The sequence below is a fragment of the Lynx rufus genome, unplaced genomic scaffold (assembly GCF_022079265.1).
Source record: "Lynx rufus isolate CCGP_SWC_20201006 ecotype Redwood Valley unplaced genomic scaffold, mLynRuf1.p SCAF_20, whole genome shotgun sequence".
NCBI classification, from domain to species: Eukaryota; Metazoa; Chordata; class Mammalia; order Carnivora; family Felidae; genus Lynx; species Lynx rufus.
Genome location: NW_025814835.1, coordinates 10,551,635 through 10,575,116, shown reverse-complemented (window position 1 = coordinate 10,575,116; position 23,482 = coordinate 10,551,635). Strand labels below are relative to the sequence as shown.

Sequence of the window (23,482 nt, the reverse complement as noted above, 5' to 3'; positions counted from 1 at the left end):
ACTCGGCTCAGGTCACGATCTCACCATTCATGAGTTCGAGCCCCGCATCAGGCTCTGTGCTGACAGCTCAGAATCTAGAGCCCACTTCAGATCTTGTGTCTCCGTCTCTCTCGGCCCCTCCCCTGCTCGCACTCTGTCTCCCTCTCTCTCTCTCTCTCTCTTTCTCTCTCTCTCAAAAATAAATAAATATTAAATTTTTTTAAGTACATAAATGAAATGTATGGATACATATATGAAATGTCCTATATTCCAAAGAGCACTTCTTCACCCACCATCCTTCCTTGATAACTAGAACATATGCCTAAGACATATATCACCTTATGTTCACACTGATTAGTGTTGTATGTTGGAGCGTGACTATCTCAACCCAGAAATGGCGAATGGCATGACCTTAGCAGTTGGCCACATACATTTCGTGGGAGGTATTACCTTAATAACAATGAGTTAAAAAATAACAAGTGGGCATTTCCATGGCAACCTTCACATAGAGGATACTCCACCTTGCAAAGGATGTAGCTAATGGAAGATAAGGAAAGAGAAAGAAAAGGAAAGTGACCCTGGGAGTTCCCAGCTTGTGACTGCCTGACATTCAGCTGGATCGAGGTGTTTCCTATGGAAAACAGGTAATTTCACAAAACACTGTCGGAAAATCATTCTGCGACCACACTAGATGGAGATAAAAACAAGACCATGACAGAATCATATGCATAGGGAAAAATAAAAAAAAGGAAAAGAAAAGGAGATCTGTATCCTATAGCTATCAAATACCGACCTTAACATCCCCCATCATCTCAGATCAAGTGTAAGTATAGACCACTGCACAGGTGAAGATAGATGTAGATAATTGTAGAAGTGTAGAGAACATAAACTATGTACCACGAAAAAAACAGAAAGGATAGAGGGAATCCTAGTCTCATTTCTTAATTTGGAGACAGAAAAGGTAGCATTATAGAAACCTTTATATATATGACCAGAGCCATAATTATATGGAGAGTAAAGAAAATTCTATACTAAAAAATTAAAGTAGAAGTAGTACAATAAATAAAAACATACTCCCTATATTTATTTGTATTCTATAAACTGGGTCATGTACATAAGTCTCTTGGCTATTTTGGGGGTAACGTAGTTCATCAAATCATTTAAATTAAAATGGCTTTTAAAATATTAGAATAGGAAAATAATGAAAATGTGCACCTAGCGCTGTCAGTTTCTGAATTCTAGCTAAGACAAAAATACACTGAAAATATATGAATTATTCATAATAATGTGAAATAACACTTCTTACAGATTACTAAAATGCTACACTTTTCGTGTGAAGCATGACTTTTCTCTCTAATGCAATGATCTTTTAAAATCATAGCCATTGTTAAATAAGAATCTTAATAAATATGACATTTCTGCAGATTACTGTGTTTATAACTTTAAAATTGAGCTGTTGCCAAATGAAATATTTCAGCTCAATTTACATTTCTACTGTGGCTGCTTTTTCCACTCACCCATGGCTTTCTGATGGCAAACATAATTCTCAGTGTGAAGAAATGCACTCACTTCTGTTTTCCCTCAGCAACAGGAAAACTCATTATGTGTTTTATTTTGAGAAGAGGATCATAATTTTGAGGCACACTTTATTTGCATGGCTTCAAGTTTTGAGAGATAGAAAAGTGAATATCTATGGTATATATAATAATGATTGACGTTAAATATGTATAAATATATATTATATATTTTATATAAAAGTAAAAAAGGATTTTACTCAATGAGTATTACTTGGGAAAATTGATCAAAACCATTGAGATCCTCCGTTTTTGGTGGTGGATGAGGGATATAAATTCCAGTCAACCTGACCCACATAATAGAGGACATGGGAACACACAGTTAAAGGGAAGGTTAAGGAAGCGCAGGGTAAGGACAGTGACCATGAAGACGAGGACCCAGAAATGCAGTGAAATTGTACTGCAGGGCCAGCCTGGTGGCAGGAATGGTGTTGTCACGACTCAGACCTGGATGGTAGCCGGTGCCCTGGACCTGTCTCATGAACGAACGCTTCCTTGTTTCTGGCCTTTTTGCCTCTTGCTCCGGTTTCAAACACCTCAGTGAAGCCATCTGTATTAGTTTCCCAGGGCTGTCGGAACAAATTACTACAAGGTGGATGGCTAAAACAACAGCTATTCACTCCCTCACAGTTCTAGAAAGCAGAAACCCAAGATCAAGGTGCTGGAGTGCTACATTTCCCTCAAAGGATTCTGGGGAAGAATCCTTCCTTGCCTCTTCCAGCTTCTGGTAGCCCAGAAGTATCTTGGAGCTACCTGTGGCTACTTAGAGTTAATTTTAATTAGCTTAAAATGAACCACTATTATAAAGTCAGTCCCTCCATTGCAATGGCCACATTCTGTTTTCACTGAGGCATAATTAGCATGTAACATTATATTAGTTTCCGGTGTAAGACATAATACTTTAATATTTGTATATACTGCGACATGATCACCACAATAAGTCTACTGACCAATTGTCATCACACCCATGACACATTTTTTTTTCTTATTTTGAGGATTTTTAAGTTTGACTCTCTTGTGTCAAGTGCTCACAAACCATATGTGACTCCTGGCTACCTTGTGGGTAGCCATCAGACTGCCATCAGACAAAGTTCTCTTGGACAGCACTGCTACAGAATATTCCTGGAACCAAACAAACGGAACAAAAAGGTTTCCCTTGTTGGGCATCCAGCAATAAAAGGTCCTACAGTTACCTATTGCGAGTAGAGTAAATTCAGTATGTATTTTCGTCATTACCAGGTTAGTTGTTTATTATACATGTAGATATGAGTTCACTGCCAGGGGTGCCTCAGTTCCACTGCTTATGGGCTCATATGTGGCCTTCTCCACCCTCATGGTTGGCTGTACGTGAAAACTTACAGAACGTACTTCGCAAATTATTAGGCAGTAGCTGTATGTCCCCCCACCCCCCACCTTCTTCTGCATGCCGCACTATAAAACCCAGCCGCTTTCTCGAAGGAGAAATCCACTATGAAAAGCTCAGTTACAGTCAGTGTGTGCACGGACTTACGGGCTGCTATGCATGATCTGAAACAGCTGTTCCGTTATGTTGTTATTTCCCCCAAAGTCAACCAACGTGGCCGCTACAACTAAGCTGACGTGTTGCACTTCAAGTAATTATACCCAATTACCATCTTGCAAAATAGGCGCTTCCCAAGCCTGTGGCTCTATACTCCTAGCCTAGCAACTGCAAGGCATACAAATTTCACTGGAAAAATAATGAAGATGATTCTAAATTAGAAGCTGAAATAGCCCCCAGACCAAAAAAAAAAGTTTCCTCCAGACCTTACAATGATTGTTTTCCATTTTTATTACATTTATTTTTAAATTCCAACCACATAAATATTTTTTTTCATAGCAGTCTTCTCAAATTACACACATTCTCAAATGTCTCATGTGACTATTTATATTTAAAATACTCTTTCTGGGACGACTGGGTGTCTCAGTCGGTTAACTGTCTGACTAGATTTTGGCTCAGGTCATGATCTGACACCTTCATGGGTTCGAGCCCCGCATCCGGCTCTGTGCTGGCATCATGGACCCTGCTTGAGATTCTCTATCTCCTCCTCTCTCTACCCCTCTCCACTCATGCTGTCTCTGTTGTTCTCAAAATAAATAAATACACTTAAAAATAGATAAAATATTCTTTCTGCTTTCTGTGTCATTTTTTTTTTTTACATACGTGTGATTAGGTTATGTAGATTTATTTCCTGAATTTATCTCTTATTGTTCTCTAATATTTGGTAAAATTTTTAATTTACCAGTCAAATTTGAGAATAAATAACTAGATTAATAACATTCGGTAATTTCATGTAGAAAGAAAACATTATTTCTACCCCTGGGTCATCAGTAAATGCAGAATTCTGATGATTAAACCCTGATCCTGGAAATGTGGTGGGGAACAAGGATTTGTTGGATGGGTTTCCCTTCAACAATTGCCAGTGATTTTTTCCATCCTAGAACAGTTCCTACATTTCCCCGGAAAGCTGGGTTATGCGGGGAAAACTCCATTACTTCAGGTCTAGTGTTGACAATGAAGTGTCACTTTTACCATTTTCTACATCGGGGAGTGGTATTTCCGACATTCTCTTGAGGGAAACTGCAGAAGCACAAAACTCTGAATTAGGTAACAACGTGGAGCCATCATCCTGATGCTTTGCTGTCTTAAATAAATCCCCCAGCTAGATACCTCTTAGCATTCTCCTTTGGCGCTCTTGTCCTCAATGTACAGGTTATTTTAGGTTATTTCTTTATTTGAAAATTCATCGCATTGGTGATACTTTGCTTTTCTGGAATGGAATATTCTTCAGCTCAGTTTAATCATGCTGCCAGCCTGACCTCTCCTGCTTTAAATATTCCACATATTCATCATGTCTACCGATGATTCCGGTCATGATCTTTCAATATCAGTGTGTACGTTCACTTGTTGCGTTTCTACTTTTCTTCTGTTAGGTACTGCATTTCTTTCTTTTTGAAGGGGTAGAGGAAAACATGGCTTATTCTACTCCTGCCATTAATGCAGTTTAAATAATAAAAAAAGGGATTAATTGTACAGAATTTTTTTTTTCTCTAATGAATTCCATGAATGGATATTAGAGTTCAGAAATATCTGAAATTTCAACAATGCCCTCTTCCCATTTAGCATCAACAAATATATTTTAGGAAATAAATATGTCGTGGTAGATAATTTTCTATCGTGAAGTTTCAAAGAAGTCCTTCAAGTTTGAAATACTGCATTGGGGCTCAGGTAATACATCTGAACAGAAAAGTAAGTTTGAACAGTTGTGAATGTTTTCTTTTACTATTACTAGAGGGATTGCGTGGAAATATTTTCAATTTTTTAATTTTAATTTTTTAATAAGTTGTTTTTAATGTTTATTTATTTTTGAGAGAGAGAGAGAGATAGAGAGAAAGAGAGACAGAGCACAAGCAGGGGAGGGGCACAGAGGGGGGAAGACAGAGAATCCGAAGCAGGCTCCAGACTCTGAGCTGTCAGCACAGAGCCCGACGTGGGGCTTGAGCCCATGAACCATGAGATCATGATCTGAGCCCAAGTTGGACGCTTAACAGACTGAACCACCCAGGCGCCCCTTAATTTTTATTTTTTTAAGGAAGCTCCATACCCAACGGTGGGGCTTGAACTCATAATCCTGAGATCAAGAGCCTCTTCCTCCACGGACTGAGACAGCCAGGTAGCCTACCTAGAAATATTTGTAAAGAAAAGCAATATTAATGTAGGTTTTTAAATGTATTACTCTTCCCAGAGTTGGAAAACACTTAATTGCCATCTACCGTACTAAGAACTCTGATACATTCCTCCTGAATTCACTCAAATCGTGTCTGCTTGAATGTCCCAGACATTTTAGAGTGGAGATGGAATGCTCCTGGGTAAGCAGTGATGGGATTATCGTTGAGGATACCTAATTTCTCTAATCAAAAACTAGAGGATTCATCAACTCTAATGTACCTTCAGTACGTGCTCATTATTGATAGCTGCGTATAGTTTACACATAGGCCAAAACAATGAAAATGGAGTATCTATGAGAGACACAATAAAGACGTATATTAGTGATATAAATTGATAGAGAAATACATGTTTTTTGTCCTTTTTATGTTGTAGAATACATTTGGGCAAAGCATAAATACGCATGCATTTTTGCAAGTTGGGCAAGGTGGATCACCAAAATAAAATAAATAAATAAATAAATAAATAAATAAATAATAAAGTCGTATAATTCGGATGGCTTCATATGCCTAGATGATCAGTTTTGCTGTAAATGCGATGGGTATTTTAACATTAAATCAAATGATGCACATCTATATTTTTCAAAATATTTAGAAAAGGACTAATATGAAGATAGTGTGTTCTTTCATAATAAATGTATAACAATATTTTTTCCGGATAGTAATGTGTAGCTTTCTGATTTTATGTCTATTGCATAAAGATGAAGGAAATGTATATACTCCGCCTAAAATCATTTACTGACGAAATATGCCATTTCATCGCTCAATTTGATAAAGAACAGACAACAAGTATGAAGCAGAGCATTTGTTGGGTCATATTTATCATATTGTCAAATACAATAATAATTTCCACTTAACTTCAAGTGCTGGTTGAATGATTACTTAAAAAGAATCTTAAAGGAGCAGATATTTCAACTAATGGAAGATTAAATGAGATAACTACTAATCCATTTCCAAACTGAAGTTTTGTGATTGTACATAATGGATCATTCACCAACGTGCATTCACCATCTGATTCAGACCAAGCAGAACTCACTGAAAAGCATTGTTTAAGCAGTACGTGGAAAATATCTGCTAGAAGAATAATTGCAAATTTCATTATGCTGAAGTGTTTATATGTTTTTCCGTTAAATTAAACAAGAAAGCGAATAGAAATACGCTCAATTTATAAGTAGGGATGAGTAATTGGAAACAAACTTTCCAGAGAACTTGACAAATATAATTCATCTCCTTTTTTATTGTTTTTTTAAAGGAGTATGAGGGAAATATTTTTGCTTTTCTCAAGTGAAAGAGTTTTCTCTAGTTTGACTTAAACAAATGTACTGTGTCACACTAGGTGTCCATTTATGTTCAGATATCTCAGTGCATATACTAAAAGAGGAATATCGCTCCTTAATAAGACGCTGTGTCTGAAATGGATGGAGACACGCTGACAGTAACATTGCTATCCCCTAGTGAAAGATAAATGCCAGATCTCATTTTAATAAAAAATGATTATAAAATTTTGGAACAAAGAGTCGCATTGAAATGGAGTCCAACAATGCCCAACAACCTGAAATATTAAAAAAAAAATATTTACTGTGGACAGCTATGGAAAAAGTCCCAGATATTTCTCATAAAGAGATATTTTAAGACAGTCTATGGCAGAAATCAATAGACATTGTAAGAAATAAGTTTCAGGGATTTATGAAAAATCACCTCAGTATTCTCTCAGCTTCCAGTCTTGTTTCATTTGAGCTAAGTGTAGATTTATAAGGGAGTTTTTGATAAGCAACTCCATCCATATTATCTATTTATAGTGCCAATAATTCGAATATTTCCGGTGGATTGTAAAATGGGTACAGAATGGAAAATATTAATTATCACCAATGAACCTGTGAAATCACCAGATGTTGTGGTCTGTATATTTAAAATTTTATGTAAAATTAATAAATTATTTTTCTATGTAAACAAAACCTCCACAAATTATGTATATGAAAATATTACTAGAAAGAGTTGTGCTCCCTTGCTCATTCATTCATTTATTTATTCATCTCAACTAATGTGTTAAACTCTCACATGCATCGAGAGCTGTGTCTCTTACTGGGGTTCAAACCACTGATAAAGCACAGTCACCACCACAACAAATGCCGAATTTTGTAGCTGCACACTGATTGTGACAGAATGGAAAATTTGAAAATCTGAAATATTCACCTGCCCCCTACATCTACTGGCAGATAAATTATACCAAATATTATTTTCTATGATTTTGAAATTCAAAGAAAAGAAAGAGAAATCTGCAAAGGAACTGCTTCCTATGAGCGTGTGCGCGCACACACAGACACACACACACACACACACACACACACACACAAGAATAGTATAAGCAAACAGTAGATGAAAGAAAAACCCATGGCTATTGTTAAAAGAAAGCAATTGGTTTGGAGAATTTTTATGGGGCAAAAAACTAAACCAGCCCTGAGGTCTGCAGAGTTGGAGAACTGATCCTGAGATACTTCTTACAAATACAACTCCCAGAGAGGAAACTCCCAGAATCAAAAGTAGGTCAGGAAATGAAAGTCTAATGTGCAAAATTAAAAAAAAATGGATTTAAGGAGAGAGTGAATAGAAAAAATTGGAGAGACACAGTATGGGAGAAAGAAATGGATAACAATTTTCAGAACTGAAGACCAGATCCAGAAGGCATGAAATTTTTGAATTAAAATAAACAAAATGTACAACTAAACACATTTTATTAACAGGGCAAACATTGAAGGCAAAATTTTAAGGCCTAAAAAGCCACCAGAGGAAAAAGAGAACAGTTACAAAGTCAAGACATTTAGAAAGACAGTTTTCTCAACAAGAAGCAAGCAAAAAGCCAGAAGATGGTAATATAATATCTTTATGTGCTGTGATGAATTAAATATCTTCTCTGAATTGCATACCTAGAAAAACTATCTTTCTAGGTGAAAATACACACAAACAAAAACTTTGTTTAACCTCAATATGCCTGTGCTACTGCAGTAAGAAGTACAATTCAGGAAAATTGGGGAAATAATTGTAGAAGGAAATTCTGCACAATAAATAGGGAGATGACTCTAAAGCAAGTAATTAAGACTACAATTTTAAAGAGACTTATAATATAATTTTTGTAATTAAATAAAAATAGTGCTATCCAGCAGATTAGAGACTTGCATTTGAAGGGCTATTTTTTTTTTTTTTTTGAGAGAGAGGGTGCAAATGAGTGAGGACAGAGAAAGAGAGAGAAAGAGAGGTGGGGCCCACCCTGGACTCATGTTTTTTCCCAAAGCGGGGCTCATGCTCACCCGATGTGGGACTCGAACTCACAAACTGTGAGATCATGACCTCAGCCAAAGTCATATACTTAATGACTGAGCCACCCAGGAGTCCTGAAGGGCTATTTAAAAAGATCTTTTGGCTCTGCACCCCTCCCAGTTGGACAGATAGCTGCATCTCCTCGTGCAGTGCCAGCCGTGTCCCTGAAACACAATAGTGAAGGTTGGAGTAAATGGATTCAGCCACATTGGGTCCCTAGTCACCAGGGCTGCTTTTAACTCTGGCAAAGGGGATATTGTCATCATCAATGACCCCTTCATTGACCTCACCTACATGGTACATATGTTCTGGTATGATTCCACCCACAGCAAATTCAAAGGCACAGTCGAGGCTGAAAATAGGAAATCTATCATCAATGAAGCCCATCTTTGTCTGCCAGGAGCAACATTCTGCCAACACCATATGGGGTGACGTTGGCACTGAACATCCTGTGGAGTCTACTGGGGTCTTCACCACCAGGGAGAAGCCTGGGGCTCACGTGAAGGGTGGGGCCCAACGGGTCATCATCTCTGCCCCTTTTGCTGATGCCCCCATGTTTGTGATGGTGTGAACCATGAGAAGTATCAGAACACCCTCAAGAATGGTCAGTATGCCTCCTGCACCACCAGCTGCTTGGTCCTTCTGGCTAAGGTCATCCATGACAATTTTGGCATGGTAGAGGGACTCATGACCACAGTCCATGCCATCACTGCCATCCAGAAGACCCTCAGATGGTCCCTCTAAGAAGCTGTCGATTGATGGCTGAGGGGCTACCCAGAACATCATCCCAACTTCTACTGGTGTCTCCAAGCCTATAGGCAAGGTCATCCCTGAGCTGAATGGGAAACTCAATGACATGGCCTTCCACATCCCCACCCTAGCATGTCAGTCATGGACCTGACTTACCACCTGGAGAAAGCTGCCAATACAATGACATCAAGAAGGTGGTGAAGCAGGCATCAGAAGGCCCCCTCAAGGACATGCTGGGCTCTGCTGAGGACCAGGTTGTCTCTTGTGACTTTAACAGCAACATCCACTCTTCCACCTTTGATCCTGGTGCTGGCATTGCTCTCAGTGACCACTGTGTCAGGCTCATTTCCTGGTATGACAATGAATTTGGCTACAGCAACCAGGTGGTAGACCATATGGTCCACGTGACTTCCAAGGAGTAAGAGCTCCCTAGACCACCAGCCTCAGCGAGAGCAAGGTGAAGAGAGAGGCCCTTAGCTGCTGAGGTGTCCTTCCCTAACTCATCCCCCAATACACTGAGAGTCTTGTGATCTCTAAAACAGTTTCCATATCAGACCCCTTGCAGAAGTGGAGGGGCTTGGGGGGCCCTACCTTGTCTTGTACCATCAATAAAGTATACTGTACCCAGCCAAAAAGAATAAAAATGAAAAATAAATGAAAAGATCTTTTGACCTATTCAAGAATTGGTGAAAATTCCTAAATTGCTGGTTTGAAATACTTTCTTTTGGAGTCTGGTAACATTACAACACAATAGAAGGATGTAAAGATTCCATTAAGTAGAATTGACAAACCCTAACACTATGTGAAAATTGGAATCCGTTAAAGGTGTAAGAGTAAATATTAGATCTGAATAGAAATCCAAGTTATCCTTTTGTAACATGTTTTAGTGTAAGATTATTGAGTGATGATATGCACAAAGTAACCTGTTAGCAAACGTTAGCTATCATCATTTTCGTACTCACTGTTTCCACCAATGGGCTTGCATGCTCTCGGATAATACAGATAAAGCAAGCAGGAAAACAAAATACAGTAAAATCAAGATAATATCTCATAAAGCCTATGGAATAATGTAGGATTGATGAATAAATAATAAAATTTCAAGGAAACAAGAAAATCTTTATGGAAGAAGTCATGTATAAGCCAAGATGTGAGATCAAAATGTGGGGGAGTCTACGAATTCTTTAATCTTCTAGAGATTAGTATAGCTGGTATGGCAGTTGGTTTTATGTCCGATAAGACTGGCCTTGGGGTGCCCAGAATACCATTATTTCTGGGTGTGTCTATGGCATTTTTTTCTGGATGAGATTAGGATTTGGATCAGTGAATTTAGTAAAGTAGCATGCCATCCCCAATACGTGGAAGGGACCTCAACTAATCTGTTGAAGGCCTAACTACAAAAAATAACAAGGAAGGAGAAATCCATCTCTCTTTTCCTGCCTCACTGATTGATCTGGAATATTGTCTCTCATCTTCTCCAGTCCTTAGAATGGGATTTATGCCATTGGCTCTCCTGGTTCTCAGGCTTTCATGCTCGGGCTGAATTATTTTTAGTAATTATCATTTGCTTTCCGGGGTCTTTAGCTTGTAGACTTGAAGATGGTGGGAGTTCTCAGCTTCAGTAATCACATGAGATGATTTCTCATAATAAGTCTTTCTCTCACTCCCTCCCCCTCTCTCTCTCTCTCTCTCTCAGTATAGATAGATGATAGATAGATAGACAATTGATAGATAGATAGATGATGGATAGACATAGAAATTGGTATATGAGAAATGCATTGATACATATTGATATGTGTTTATTGATATATATGATATACATATGATATATGTATATATGACATATATAATATAATATAATATAATATAATATAATATAATATAAAGATATATATATAATCTTTTTCTCTGGAGAATCCTTTGAAATGTAGCTGATCATAGGTTCTTAATGTAGGGCAGAGTTTCCCAACGGAACATTAACAATTGTGAGCCAAACAAAATATCGTATGGGTGTTTGGCTATAGGTAGTTAATAGATGTATGTGTTTATATATACATACACTTTGCTTTGTTTCCCATCTTAATCATACAAAAAATATATTCTATAGAACAAAACTAATTCTCTGCATTTAAGATGATTAATTTCAGTTTATTTACTGACTATAATGTAAATCCCTATAGGCTTAAAATCTTGGTGGAATTTCTATTTGGTACACATTATAAAATCAGGGGAAAAGTTTATAGGCATCGCAGTGTTACTCCTTGGTAGTAATGAATCCTATTACATTTACGACTGTGTTATCATATCAGTTAATGCATTTTCTGTGCAATGATGCAGTTCCACCCCCTACATCCATCAGCAAAAATGAATCATTTTTCAAGGTCTCTGCATGAATACTAAATACATCAATAGAAAACATGCAGAATCAAAATGTGAGAGATAAATCCATGTTAACTGTCGCTTGACTGATATGGCTGCTCGACATTTTTCTTTTGGCAACCACATTTTCTTACATTGTACCATGCAAGTGCCTATCTCCCCAAAGTTAAACTCATTTTTATTTGAACCACGCCTAATTTATCAATTGGAATAATCAAATAAGATATTGAATACTTTTGGGGTGTCTGGGTGGCTCAGTCAGTTAAGCGTCCAACTTAGGCTCAGGTCATGATCTCGCGGTTTGTGGGTTTGAGCCCTGCGTGGGGCTCTGTGTTGACAGCTCTGAGCCTGGAGCCTGTTTCGGATTCTGTGTCTCCCTTTCTCTCTCTGCCCCTCCCCAACTTGTGTTCTGTCTCTCTCTATCAAAAATAAATAAACGTAAAAAAATAAAAATAAAAAAATATTGAATACCTTTATAGGGAAATAGCAAATATGATAAGATTTACATAATCTTTCCCCATGCATTATGTATTACTATTTAAATTCTTTATAACTGTTACTTCACATACAGTTCTGTACCTTGTCAGCCCATATATTGCCAGCATCATTTTTTTTTTCCTATCAAGCTTCTACATTAGTTTCTTCCTGGCAATATCATCATGATGTTAATTGTTGGTGTCAACAATAAATTTCCATTTATCCCAGAAACATAGAAGCAGTAAAAAAAATAAAAGAGTGTGGGAAAAGATCATTTACACTAGGAGAATCTCCAGGTGATATTATCCCACATATAAGTGTCCAGAGTAAGTTTTTCATATATTCTTTTCTCCCAAACTTCTTTCGATGAAGTATTGACCTTGAAATCCTAAATATTTAACATATAGCTTGGGAACAAATATCCCTGAGAATGCTTCCATCTGAAGCATCCATTACAAATTTCTTGTGATTATTTTAAATACTTCAATTAGTGTTGCTTGTAATAAGTACACCAGAATAGCTCAGTTACAGTGGAAACCATAACCTTTGTGACCATAGAATTTATTAAAGAAGTTTACTGTAATAAACCGATGATATTATTGGATCTTATTTTATCTATCATGTTGGCCTTACTCGATAGTTTAACTTCAAAAGCAAAACAGTAGTAAGAAAATCAATAAGCATATTATTTATGGTAAATATAACAATCAAAATAGGAGATATTTCTTGAGCATGACACTACCGAGAATTTTCCATGCATCTGCACTCATAATCCTCACACAAACCTGAGTTGTATACAATTATCACTCTGACTTCCTAGATGAGAAAATACACAGAGAAATCTGTTACACAAATTCACACACAGGAAATGTTATAGGGAGGGTAGATTTAGTCCTACACAGAGATGCTATCTTATCCCTCACCTTGTCTTGATTCCTATCAATGGGCTTCATGAAATTATAGAATGTTTTGCTTGCTATGTTTCTATGGCCTGTTTCTCTTCGCCTAAAATGTTGACATTATAAGAAAGGAAAGGAAAGTAGCAGCTTATCACTGTAGAGGTTTTTCAGTCAAATTTGGGGAATAATAGCAAACAGAAGTGAGTGTACGTAAAAAACACATTGGGAAACATCAGCCCTTATAAGTAACATCCGTACAGATCTTTATCTTTTTCCTGTTTGCATAACTACTTGACTTGGAATATTCCTTGGTTGCTTGCAGGGAGAATTAGTCATCACTTATTACTTGTGTCTCATGAACCCTGATCTCATTTGTACCCCTAAGTAGCCATCGGCTATTATCACCTTCCTGCTGGTATACAATCTCCCTCTCATTATCGTTAGAGGCACGGTTTGGGAAAACTGGAGATTCATTCTAATTAATGATATTTCAGTCATTTCTATTTTCAATTTTTTGGCAAGGCCCAGGTATTGAGACAAACATTTTCGCACACATTTGAATTTTACTTTTTATTAAAAGAAATTTTAAGAAAGGCAAAGTTGTCATATGGGTTTAAGTGTGGTTGTCTAAAAAGATGTTATTAAAATTGCACGACATTAAGTTGTTTTTTCATTGAATTATTGTACTATCTGTTCTACATGCTACGTGTATTTGATATTTATTAAAATACTCTAGTGATATGTCTTTTACAAATTTTCTTTGACACATAAGAATAAAGGAAATTTATAATAATCATGAGATAGCATGTTATCTTAAAATAACTAATATAACAGAAATCACAATATTACAAAAGTTAGTGAATTTCCCAAATCCAAAATAGTCGCCTGAAAAATATTTACAAAACAATTTTACGTGGGCTTTTAAAGAAATTATATCTACCTTTTACAATTAATGGGTAGACAATATATTTGTGATTTAAAGTAAGTTTAACTACAAATTTGTGACAGTTTCCTTTATTTTTCTTAATAAGTATATATTTGAGTGGAAGTTATTATTATTACTCCTCACTCAAATGTGCAACATATCTTTAGAACATATGTAGTATTTTATATTATGTGACACATGTTCAGTACCTTTAATTGTAAGATCTATAGGTAATAACAATGTCTGCAACTCAAACCTGTGATTATTTTATAGGAGATAAAAATTCAATATGGTCACGATAATCGTAAGAAATTACTGCTATCATACAACTCTTTCCTCTTATTTCAAAACATTAAAGATTTTGCAAAAAGTGAAAAAATATTATTTTATTTATTCTTTACATGGGTAAAAGGAATAAATTCCATTCAACTATGAAAAATGCTATCTTAACAATAAATGCAATTATGTGATTTAAAAAAAAATGCAGTGAAGCGCTAAATGAAGTAAAACACACAGTCCGTTGAAGATACAAGTAAAAAACAAAAACACTGATACTGTTGGAGTTATTCCAAAGTTTAATATAGAAGTAAGCTTACTCTACGTTAGAGAATGAAAAAGTATTTGTAGAAAAAACTACTTTTTTAAATTAATTACATTAACACTTTTCTGAAATCAAATGATCGTGCATGCCTGTACCTATTTCTGGACTCTACATTAGGTTTAGAAACACATGGTCGAATCTGGCCTGGCAAACTTTTTTGTGAGCCACAGGTTAAGAATGTTTTTTTTGTTTTTTTAATTTTTTTTTCAACGTTTATTTATTTTTGGGACAGAGAGAGACAGAGCATGAACGGGGGAGGGGCAGAGAGAGAGGGAGACACAGAATCGGAAACAGGCTCCAGGCTCCGAGCCATCCATCAGCCCAGAGCCTGATGCGGGGCTCGAACTCACGGACCGCGAGATCGTGACCTGGCTGAAGTCGGACGCTCAACCGACTGCGCCACCCAGGCGCCCCTGTTTTTTTTGTTTTTTTGTTTTTTCCCTTTTAAAGGTAGTGTTAAACAAAAAAAAACAAGAATAACAAAAGAATACGCAAAAGAAATTCTATGTGGCTACAAAAGCAAAAATATTGACTATCTTGTGCTGTACAGAAATGTTTGCTTCTCTTAGACTATATTGTTTAGAAAATATGCATGTTCTTTACCTTATCAATACCACACTTTCATAATTACTGTAGAACTTGGGTAAATATAGAAATTTGATGGGTTAAGTTCTCTAATCCTGTTCCACTTTTTCAAAACTATTTTGGCTAGTCTAGTTTATTTTGTATAACATATAAATTATACAATCTGCTTGTGCATTTGTAAATAAAATGTCTGCCATAAGTTCAAATAGGCTTAAACTGTAGCTCAATTTTCAGAAAGTCTATATTTTAACAGTATTGAGTCTCTGGACCATTAACATTATATAACTTTCTGTTTATTTAAATAATGTTTGATTTCTCTCAGTAGAATTTTGTAGTGCATAGCGTAGAACTGTCTTGCACGAGTGTTGTTAAAGTTATCCCTAGATTTTTTCTTTTAATTTGGATACTATATTTTTTAAATAGACTTTGTTTTCTAAGAGCAGTTTTAGGTTCACAGCAAAATTGAGTGGAAAGTATAAAGGCCCCCTATTCCAATGCCCACATAAATGCATGGCTTTCTGGCCTATCAAATTATAGCACCAAAATGATAAATTTGTTATGGTTGATGAGCATATATATATATATATATATATATATATATATAATTTTTTTTTAATTTTTGTAATGTTTATTTACTCTTGAGAGAGACAGAGTGTGCAGGGGAGGGCCAGAGAGAGGAGGAGACACAGAATCTGAAGCAGGCTCCAGGCTCAGAGCTGGGAGCACAGAGCCCGGTGTGGGGCTCATGACCTGAGCTGAAGTCAGATGCTTAATTGACTGAGCCACCCAGGCACCCTTCGATGAGCCTATATTAACACATCATCATCCAAAGTCCACAGTTTACATTACAGTTCATTTTTCCTATGTACATTCTATAGGTTTGGAAAAACATATAGTGTAATGACACGTATCCACCATTATAATATCACACGGAACAATTTCACTAATATAAATATTCTTTGTACTCCACCCATTCATCCCTCCTTTCCCTGTAAACTCTGGCAACCACTGATCTTTTTACTGTCCCTATAATTTACCCTTTCCAGAATATCATATAGTTGGAATTGTACAGTATGTAGCTGTTTAGGTTGGCTTCCTCCACTTATTAATATGCATGCAAGGTTCCATGTCTTATCATGGCTTGATGGCTCATATTTTTTTTTTTAGCACTGAAGAATATTTTATTGTCTGGACCGCAGTTTATCCACTCACCTATTGAGGAACATCTTGGCTGCTTCCAAATGTTGGCAATTTATGAGTAAAGCTGCTGTAAACATCCATGTGTAGGCTTTTGTATGGAAAGATTTTCAACAAATTTGGGTAAAGACCAAGGAGCATAATTGCTAGATAATATGGTGAGGCTTGTGTTCAGATTTGTAAGAAATTGAACAAACTGCCTTTCAAAGTGGCTGAACTGTTTTATATTCCCATTTTCAAGGAATCAGCTTTCTTGTCACTCAACATCCCGTCTGGCATCTGGTGATCCAGAGTTTTGAACTTTGGCCTATCTAACAAACGTGTATTGGCTTCTCATTGTTGCTTTAATTTGTAAAATCCCTAAGGACATTTGCTTTTTGGGCATCTTTTTACATTCTTTTTTTTTTGTGTGTGTGTGTGTAATCTGTTTATCTTCTTTGGTGAAGTTCTTCAGAACTTATGCTCACTTTTTAATCTGGTTTTCACTTTCTCATTATTGAGTTTTCAGAGTTCTTTGTATATTTTGGATAGTAGCCTTTTAACAATATCTTTTGCAGATACTTTTCCCCAGTCTGTGGTATCTTCTCATTCTTTTGTATCCTTTGCAAACCAGAAATTTTTATTTTAATGAAGTCCAGCTTACCAGTTATTTTTAATGGCTCATGCCTTTGTTGTAAAAAAAGGTCATCACCAAACCCAAGGTCATTGAGAATTTATCCAATGCTATCTTATAGGAGTTTTAGAGTTTCGCATTCTACATATGGGTCTATGGCCCATTTTAAATTAATTTTTGTGGAGTGTGTAAGTTCTGGGTCATTAGTGACGAATATCAGTAATGACATTAGTGACAAAGTACTGCTGGGAGCAAAGGTGTCAGTTTTTATTTTTTTTATTTTTTTGTTTTTTGATGTTTATTTTTGAGAGACAGAGAGAGGCAGAGAGAGAGACAGAACACGAGCGAGGTAGGGGCAGAGAGAGGGAGACACAGAATCCGAAACAGGCTCCAGGCTCTGAACTGTCAGCACAGAGGCAGACACAGGATTTGAACACATGAGCTGTGATATCATGACCTGAGCCGAAGTCGGGCACTTAACTGACTGAGCCACCCAGGCACCACAAAGGTGTCAGTGATTTAAAGAAATACAGTAAAACCTTGGATTGTGAGTAACTTGTTCTGGGAGTGTTCGCAAGACAAGCAAACATTTTTAATAAATTTTAACTTGATAAACAAGCAAAGTCTTGCAATGGGAATAGTATGTGACACCAAGTATCATAGGATCAGAACTGAGCCAATGGTTCTTGAAATTCGCTTTGATATACTAGTGCTTTGGATGGCAAGCCAGTTTCCAGAATGAATTATGCTCGCAAACCAAGGTTTTACTGTACTCAGAAAGTGAATGATTGAAGCATAGTGAAGTCCCCGGTTCATGAAGACTTAATCTAGAGGGTAGAGATAAACGGGGCAATAGTAGGAAGTGCCATGAGGTCAGGAGAAAGGATGATTGTGTGCCTTTTTCTGTATGTTTACTTATAAACACTTATACACTTATAAGTGTATACACTTATACACTATCTTAGCTGTGCTTAGTATTCATAGGAGGGGCTCAGTAAAAAAGAAAAGCTGATTTTTTAAAGGATTAGGGAAGGAGTGTGGATCTAAAGCTGGGAACTAAGAATTTCCTTTATTCTTGAGGGGATTCTTGTCCATTGGAGTCCGACAGCAAAGGTGTCCATTAGCATCACTTTTTAGGGGCGTGGGCATAACTTTGAGGGAAATTCTTTCTGGTGTTTTCTATTTTTGGTTGGTGAATTAGTTTAGGGTCACCTACGTACAATTACGGATGAGTAACAGGGCCATTGATCACAAAACAAAACAAAACAAAAAAGGAGAGCAAGTGGAAAGGAAACAATTTCCAGGTACTAATGAGGACTTGGTTAAATTTGAGGTAAGAAACTGATAAAGGGACCAAATCTGAGAAGTACTATTTTTGTTTCTTTGTTTTTGTTTTTGTTTTTGTTTTTGTTTTTGTTTTTTGTCCAGTAGGCTTCATCAATCCTGGAGTTGATGTGGGAAAGCTAACTGGATGGATTGATCCAGGGTTAAGGTGTTCCTGGCATGAGGCAGTTGAGTGTGATTGCCCAATTAAATAAAAAATAGAAGTTCACCCAGTATGCAGTTGATGTGATAGGGAGAAAATAAGGACTCAAGACACTAGAGGAGGTCTGTCTGAGGCTCAGAAACATCCGTTGTAACAACCCCTGAGTGAACTAGGAAAGAATGGGTCATTTTAAAGCATGTGGCCAGAGGGACGCCTGGGTGGCCCAGTCGGTTAAGCATCTGACTTCGGCTCAGCTCATGATCTCACGGTTTGTGAGTTTGAGCCCCACATCAGGCTTGGCACTGATAGCTCCGAGCCTGGAGCCTGCTTCAGAGTCTGTGTCGCCTTCTCTTTCTACCCTTCCCCCTGCTCATGTTCTGCCTGTCTCTCTCAAAACTAAATAAACATTAAAAAAAAATTCAACCACATGGTCAGAAATAAACATACATTCAGATTTTAACCAAGAAATGAAATAAAGAGCGATATATTGTAAAAGATCAATTAAGAAGATGTTACTCCCAACAGGAATAAGTTCAGAAGATAAGGAAATATGTAACTCATATACAAATTACATACAACACAGGGAGAGGAAACCCTTTTAAGATTTAACCATGAAAGAGAAAAAAGGAAGGGGTGCCTGGGTGTTTCGGTCAGTTAAGCCTCTGACTTCAGCTCGGGTCATGATCTCATGGTTCATGAGTCAGAGCCTCGCGTTGGGCTCTGTGCTGACAGTTCAGAGCCAGGAGCGTGTTTCAGAGCCCTCCCACACTCGTGCTCTGTCTCTCTGTCTCTAAAATAAAAGTAAACGTTAAAAAAAAAAAGAGGGGAGCCTGGGTGGCGCAGTCGGTTAAGCGTCCGACTTCAGCCAGGTCATGATCTCGCGGTCTGGGAGTTCGAGCCCCGCGTCTGGCTCTGGGCTGATGGCTCAGAGCCTGGAGCCTGTTTCCGATTCTGTGTCTCCCTCTTTCTCTGCCCCTCCCCCGTTCATGCTCTGTCTCTCTCTGTCCCAAAAATAAATAAACGATGGAAAAAAAAAAAAAAGGTGGGGGGGAGGTAGGAAGAAGCCACGATTTTCTTCTTACCTATTATTGCCAAGTAGCTCAGGGTCTAAAAAGCTGATTTCAATGCTTTGGATTGAGTGCCTGAACTAAAAAATAGTTTAAGGAGTTTAAGGAGGAGGTTGTTTTTATGATAACCATCCAATCCTGAAAGTGCGGACCACGTTGATTACCATGGGAATAAGAATGCATTAATTTTTTTAAAGAACTTGTTTATAAGAACTCACTGATATGCACTTAAACACTAAACGGTTACAGATAATAAAGAAGAAGGGTAAGTTTAAAATGAGGTAGGTGGGGAGATGGGTATAATAGGCAATGGAGATTAAAGACTACACTTATCGTGATGAGCACTGAGTAATGTATAGATCTGTTGAATCACTGTGCCATACGTGTCAAACTAAAATAACACTGAATGCTAACTATACTGGAAGCAAAATGAAAAACTTAAAGAATTTTAAAAAATAAAAATGAATAAAATTGTAAAATGACTGCCCTGGAAATCCCTGGTATTGATGGGAGTGTAAAGGGATTTAGGAGAGAAAAACTGTCAGCTATTTAAATGTGACAGGTTTATACCATTGTGATCATAGACGTTGTTTCCTCATCTAAAAAATAGGTGAAGGAATAATTAAACTTAGTTCCAGTGGGTCCTGTGAAGTGTAAATAAGATATGAGTGAGGTAGCATGTACGAGGACAGAAGCCACATGGAACTGATTCACCACTGAAATCCTGCATGAGTGGGTACAAAAAATTAAAATTAGAGGCAAATGCTGAATTTTGTAGGAAAAAAACAACAAAAACACAAAAAGGCTGTTGGACTGGACACACCTGCATGAAGTCAACTTTTCTTCTTATAAAAATAGCTTTTCACATGTTGAAGGGTTTTGACAATATTTCTTTAAAAGGAAATTAGGACAAAAATGAGAAAAAACAGCTCACACAGAATAAAATTGATATTAGCTGAAAAAATTTCTCAAAACCAGATGTTCATATTACTTTATGGAATAGCTTTCTATAATGCATTAACATGTGATGTATTTCTGAAATGAAGAACACCCATTTGTAATGCCTTATTCATCAATGTTCCCAGTGCGAAGTTCAGAAAAAAAATGCTGACATAAAAATGATAATAAACTTAATTTCCAATTATACCCTTCTATTTACATTGTCAAAAACAAATAAATCTTTCTCTGGGCAAAATGTATTCTATCTTAATATTTTGCATAACTTTAAAAGCTCATTTTGGTTTATTTTCACAATAACGGTCTCAGTCTATTTTATTCTTCACCCTAATTAATATGCCTAATAGTTAATTAAAAAGTTACTCAAGGGTGGACGGAGTTCTTTTCTGACTTGGTGTTAAGGGGCCATCCTAGCACATCCTGACGCTGCTTGGCAGTTACTTTATCCCTATGCTACACTTCTATTCCTGAAACCTCACAAATGTCCTGTGTCTCTGCTATCCTCGTACAATAGTTTAAATCCATTTTAGGTGCAATTAAAATTATTGCTCTCATGCTGCAGACTTAAGTTTACGGTATGAACACCATTAAGACACGTGTCTTCTAGGCATTGAGAGGTAGCCATGAAAGCTGCTCCTGAAGGCAGTGACATGTTTTATATGGATTCATGGTATAATTAATATACTCCTCATAGATACGCACAACTATAATGGCATGCTTCGTGTACACTTTTCGTCACTTACAAAGCAAAGAAATCTATGCCGCGAGGTTTCGTGACAAAATCCCTACTCAGTACTTCTTACACACACAGGAAACTAGCCACTTTGAAATGCTGGAAATGCCTGTGACTCCCAGAGCATCTCAGGATGCTTTACACTCCCTTGTCTTTACTTATGTAAAGAAAGATGGAAAGAAGGGAGGGAGGGAGGGAGGGAGGGAGGAAGGAAGGACTTGTGTTTTTAACAAAAGATTTCCTGAATGTATCAGAGTTGGAAGACTGTCTTCCTTTATCCATGTTTAGGGTAAATTTCCAAGCAACAATGTAGAATTGTTATCTTTCAATACTGAGCTCTAAAGACATTACAGACAGTACAAGCATATGTGCATCTGTCTCGTGTGATTTCAGTGGTAGAAGATCAAGAAGGAGAGAGTCTGATTAGTATCACAAAAAAAAAAAAACTAGCAGATTGATTACTAGTTTTCAATCTGAAAAGCCATTTTTGAAGTGAAGTCAAGATATCACTTCTGAATATGTTCAGCTGATCTGACTTTTGAGTGTCTATCCCTTAGGAAAGTGGTGACTATATTTTTTTTTTAATTTTTTTTTCAATGTTTATTTATTTTTGGGACAGAGAGAGACAGAGCATGAACGGGGGAGGGGCAGAGAGAGAGGGAGACACAGATTCGGAAACAGGCTCCAGGCTCCGAGCCATCAGCCCAGAGCCCGACGCGGGGCTCGAACTCACGGACCGCGAGATCGTGACCTGGCTGAAGTCGGACGCTTAACCGACTGCGCCACCCAGGCGCCCCAAGTGGTGACTATATTTTACAACAGAAGTTACAGACAGACTCCAGATCCAAAACTGTCCAGGACTGAAATGTGTCAGGAGCTTAAAACCGTATATTTTTAAAAATTTTGTCATTAGTGCCAGCTTGTGTAATTTGGTTCTTGTTTAGTTCGGGTCATGTGTAGCTCTGGCTGAAATAGCATCCTCTCCAGGGGACGTCTGGATGGCTCAGCAGGTTAAGCGTCCAACTACTGATTTTGGCTCAGGTCATGATCTCACGGTTCATGAGTTTGAGCCCAACATTGGGCTATGCTCTGACAACACCAAGCCTACTTGGGATTCTCTCCTTCCCTCTCTCTCTCTGCCCCTCTTCTCTCTCTCTCAAAAATAAGTAAATAAACATTTGAGAACATGAAATAACATCCCCTCCCTGGATCATCACTCCCTGTGGGGAAATAGGTTCTCCTTACATAAATGGGTTAGATAAAAGCTTGGGGACAAAAAGCTGCTACCATGGGGCGAAAGTGCCCGAGGTTAGCAAGCGAGATATTATAATGAACCACGAGTAACTTGTAGTATCACCTGCAGGAAATTACTTTCCATCTGGAGCCAATGTACCTTGATCACAAACACCACTTGCCCTCCCAGACCCTTTGCTTCTTATACACACAAGTTAATGATTGTTTTCTCCATGTTCACGTGTGTAAGATCTTGTTTTCTTCATGTTCCCCACGTGAGTGATATCTTGCGAGCTCAATTAATACGGAGACAAAACCCCTGTTTGGGGCTCTCCTCTCTTCCCTGACATTAGCCTCTCTCGTGTTCAATTCTGTGTCTGCTCTCTTGTAAGACAAGAGTGAACTCCAGACTCATAGTCTGTGACAACTTTCCTCATATTAGAGGAAAGCAAGAATAGGAAAACCATGTAATACTTCTAATGTTCTTGTTAAGTTAGTATGTGTCAGTCTCACTGTGATACCATTAGTCAAAGGAAGTCACATGACAAATCCTGATATATGAGTGCATGCATTAGAAGAACATAATCCTCTTGTAGAATGAGAATTTTTAAAGAGGGGTGATAGAAGCAGGGAATGTTTTGAATAATATTTCATTTCCTTGAAGAATTAGTAGTGAGTGCCAAATTAATAATACAAAGAGTTAGAATATAATTTCTGGAGACATGTCTTTGAAAAGTTGAGAGAGTATGCGATCCATATTCCTACCAGAGGAAGGAAGACATTAAAACAAACAAACAAACAAAACACAGAACAAGACCTTTAATTGTAACTACAGAAAAGGCAGAATGTCTGTACCCAAGTGTTTGCAGATGCATATAATTGATGTGAAAGGATGAATTAGGTCCCTCTTAATTGTCTTGATTTTCTAAGGGAAGCATAAGGAAAGGTAATCAGGTGAAAATCTGTATGCA

General features: G+C 37.4%; 1 pseudogene; it reads left to right on the top strand.

The window, feature by feature from the left end:
* The first annotated feature begins 1,917 nt into the window (after positions 1-1,917).
* Positions 1,918-9,784, top strand: LOC124517020 (glyceraldehyde-3-phosphate dehydrogenase-like; annotated as a pseudogene).
* Positions 9,785-23,482: the final 13,698 nt, after the last annotated feature.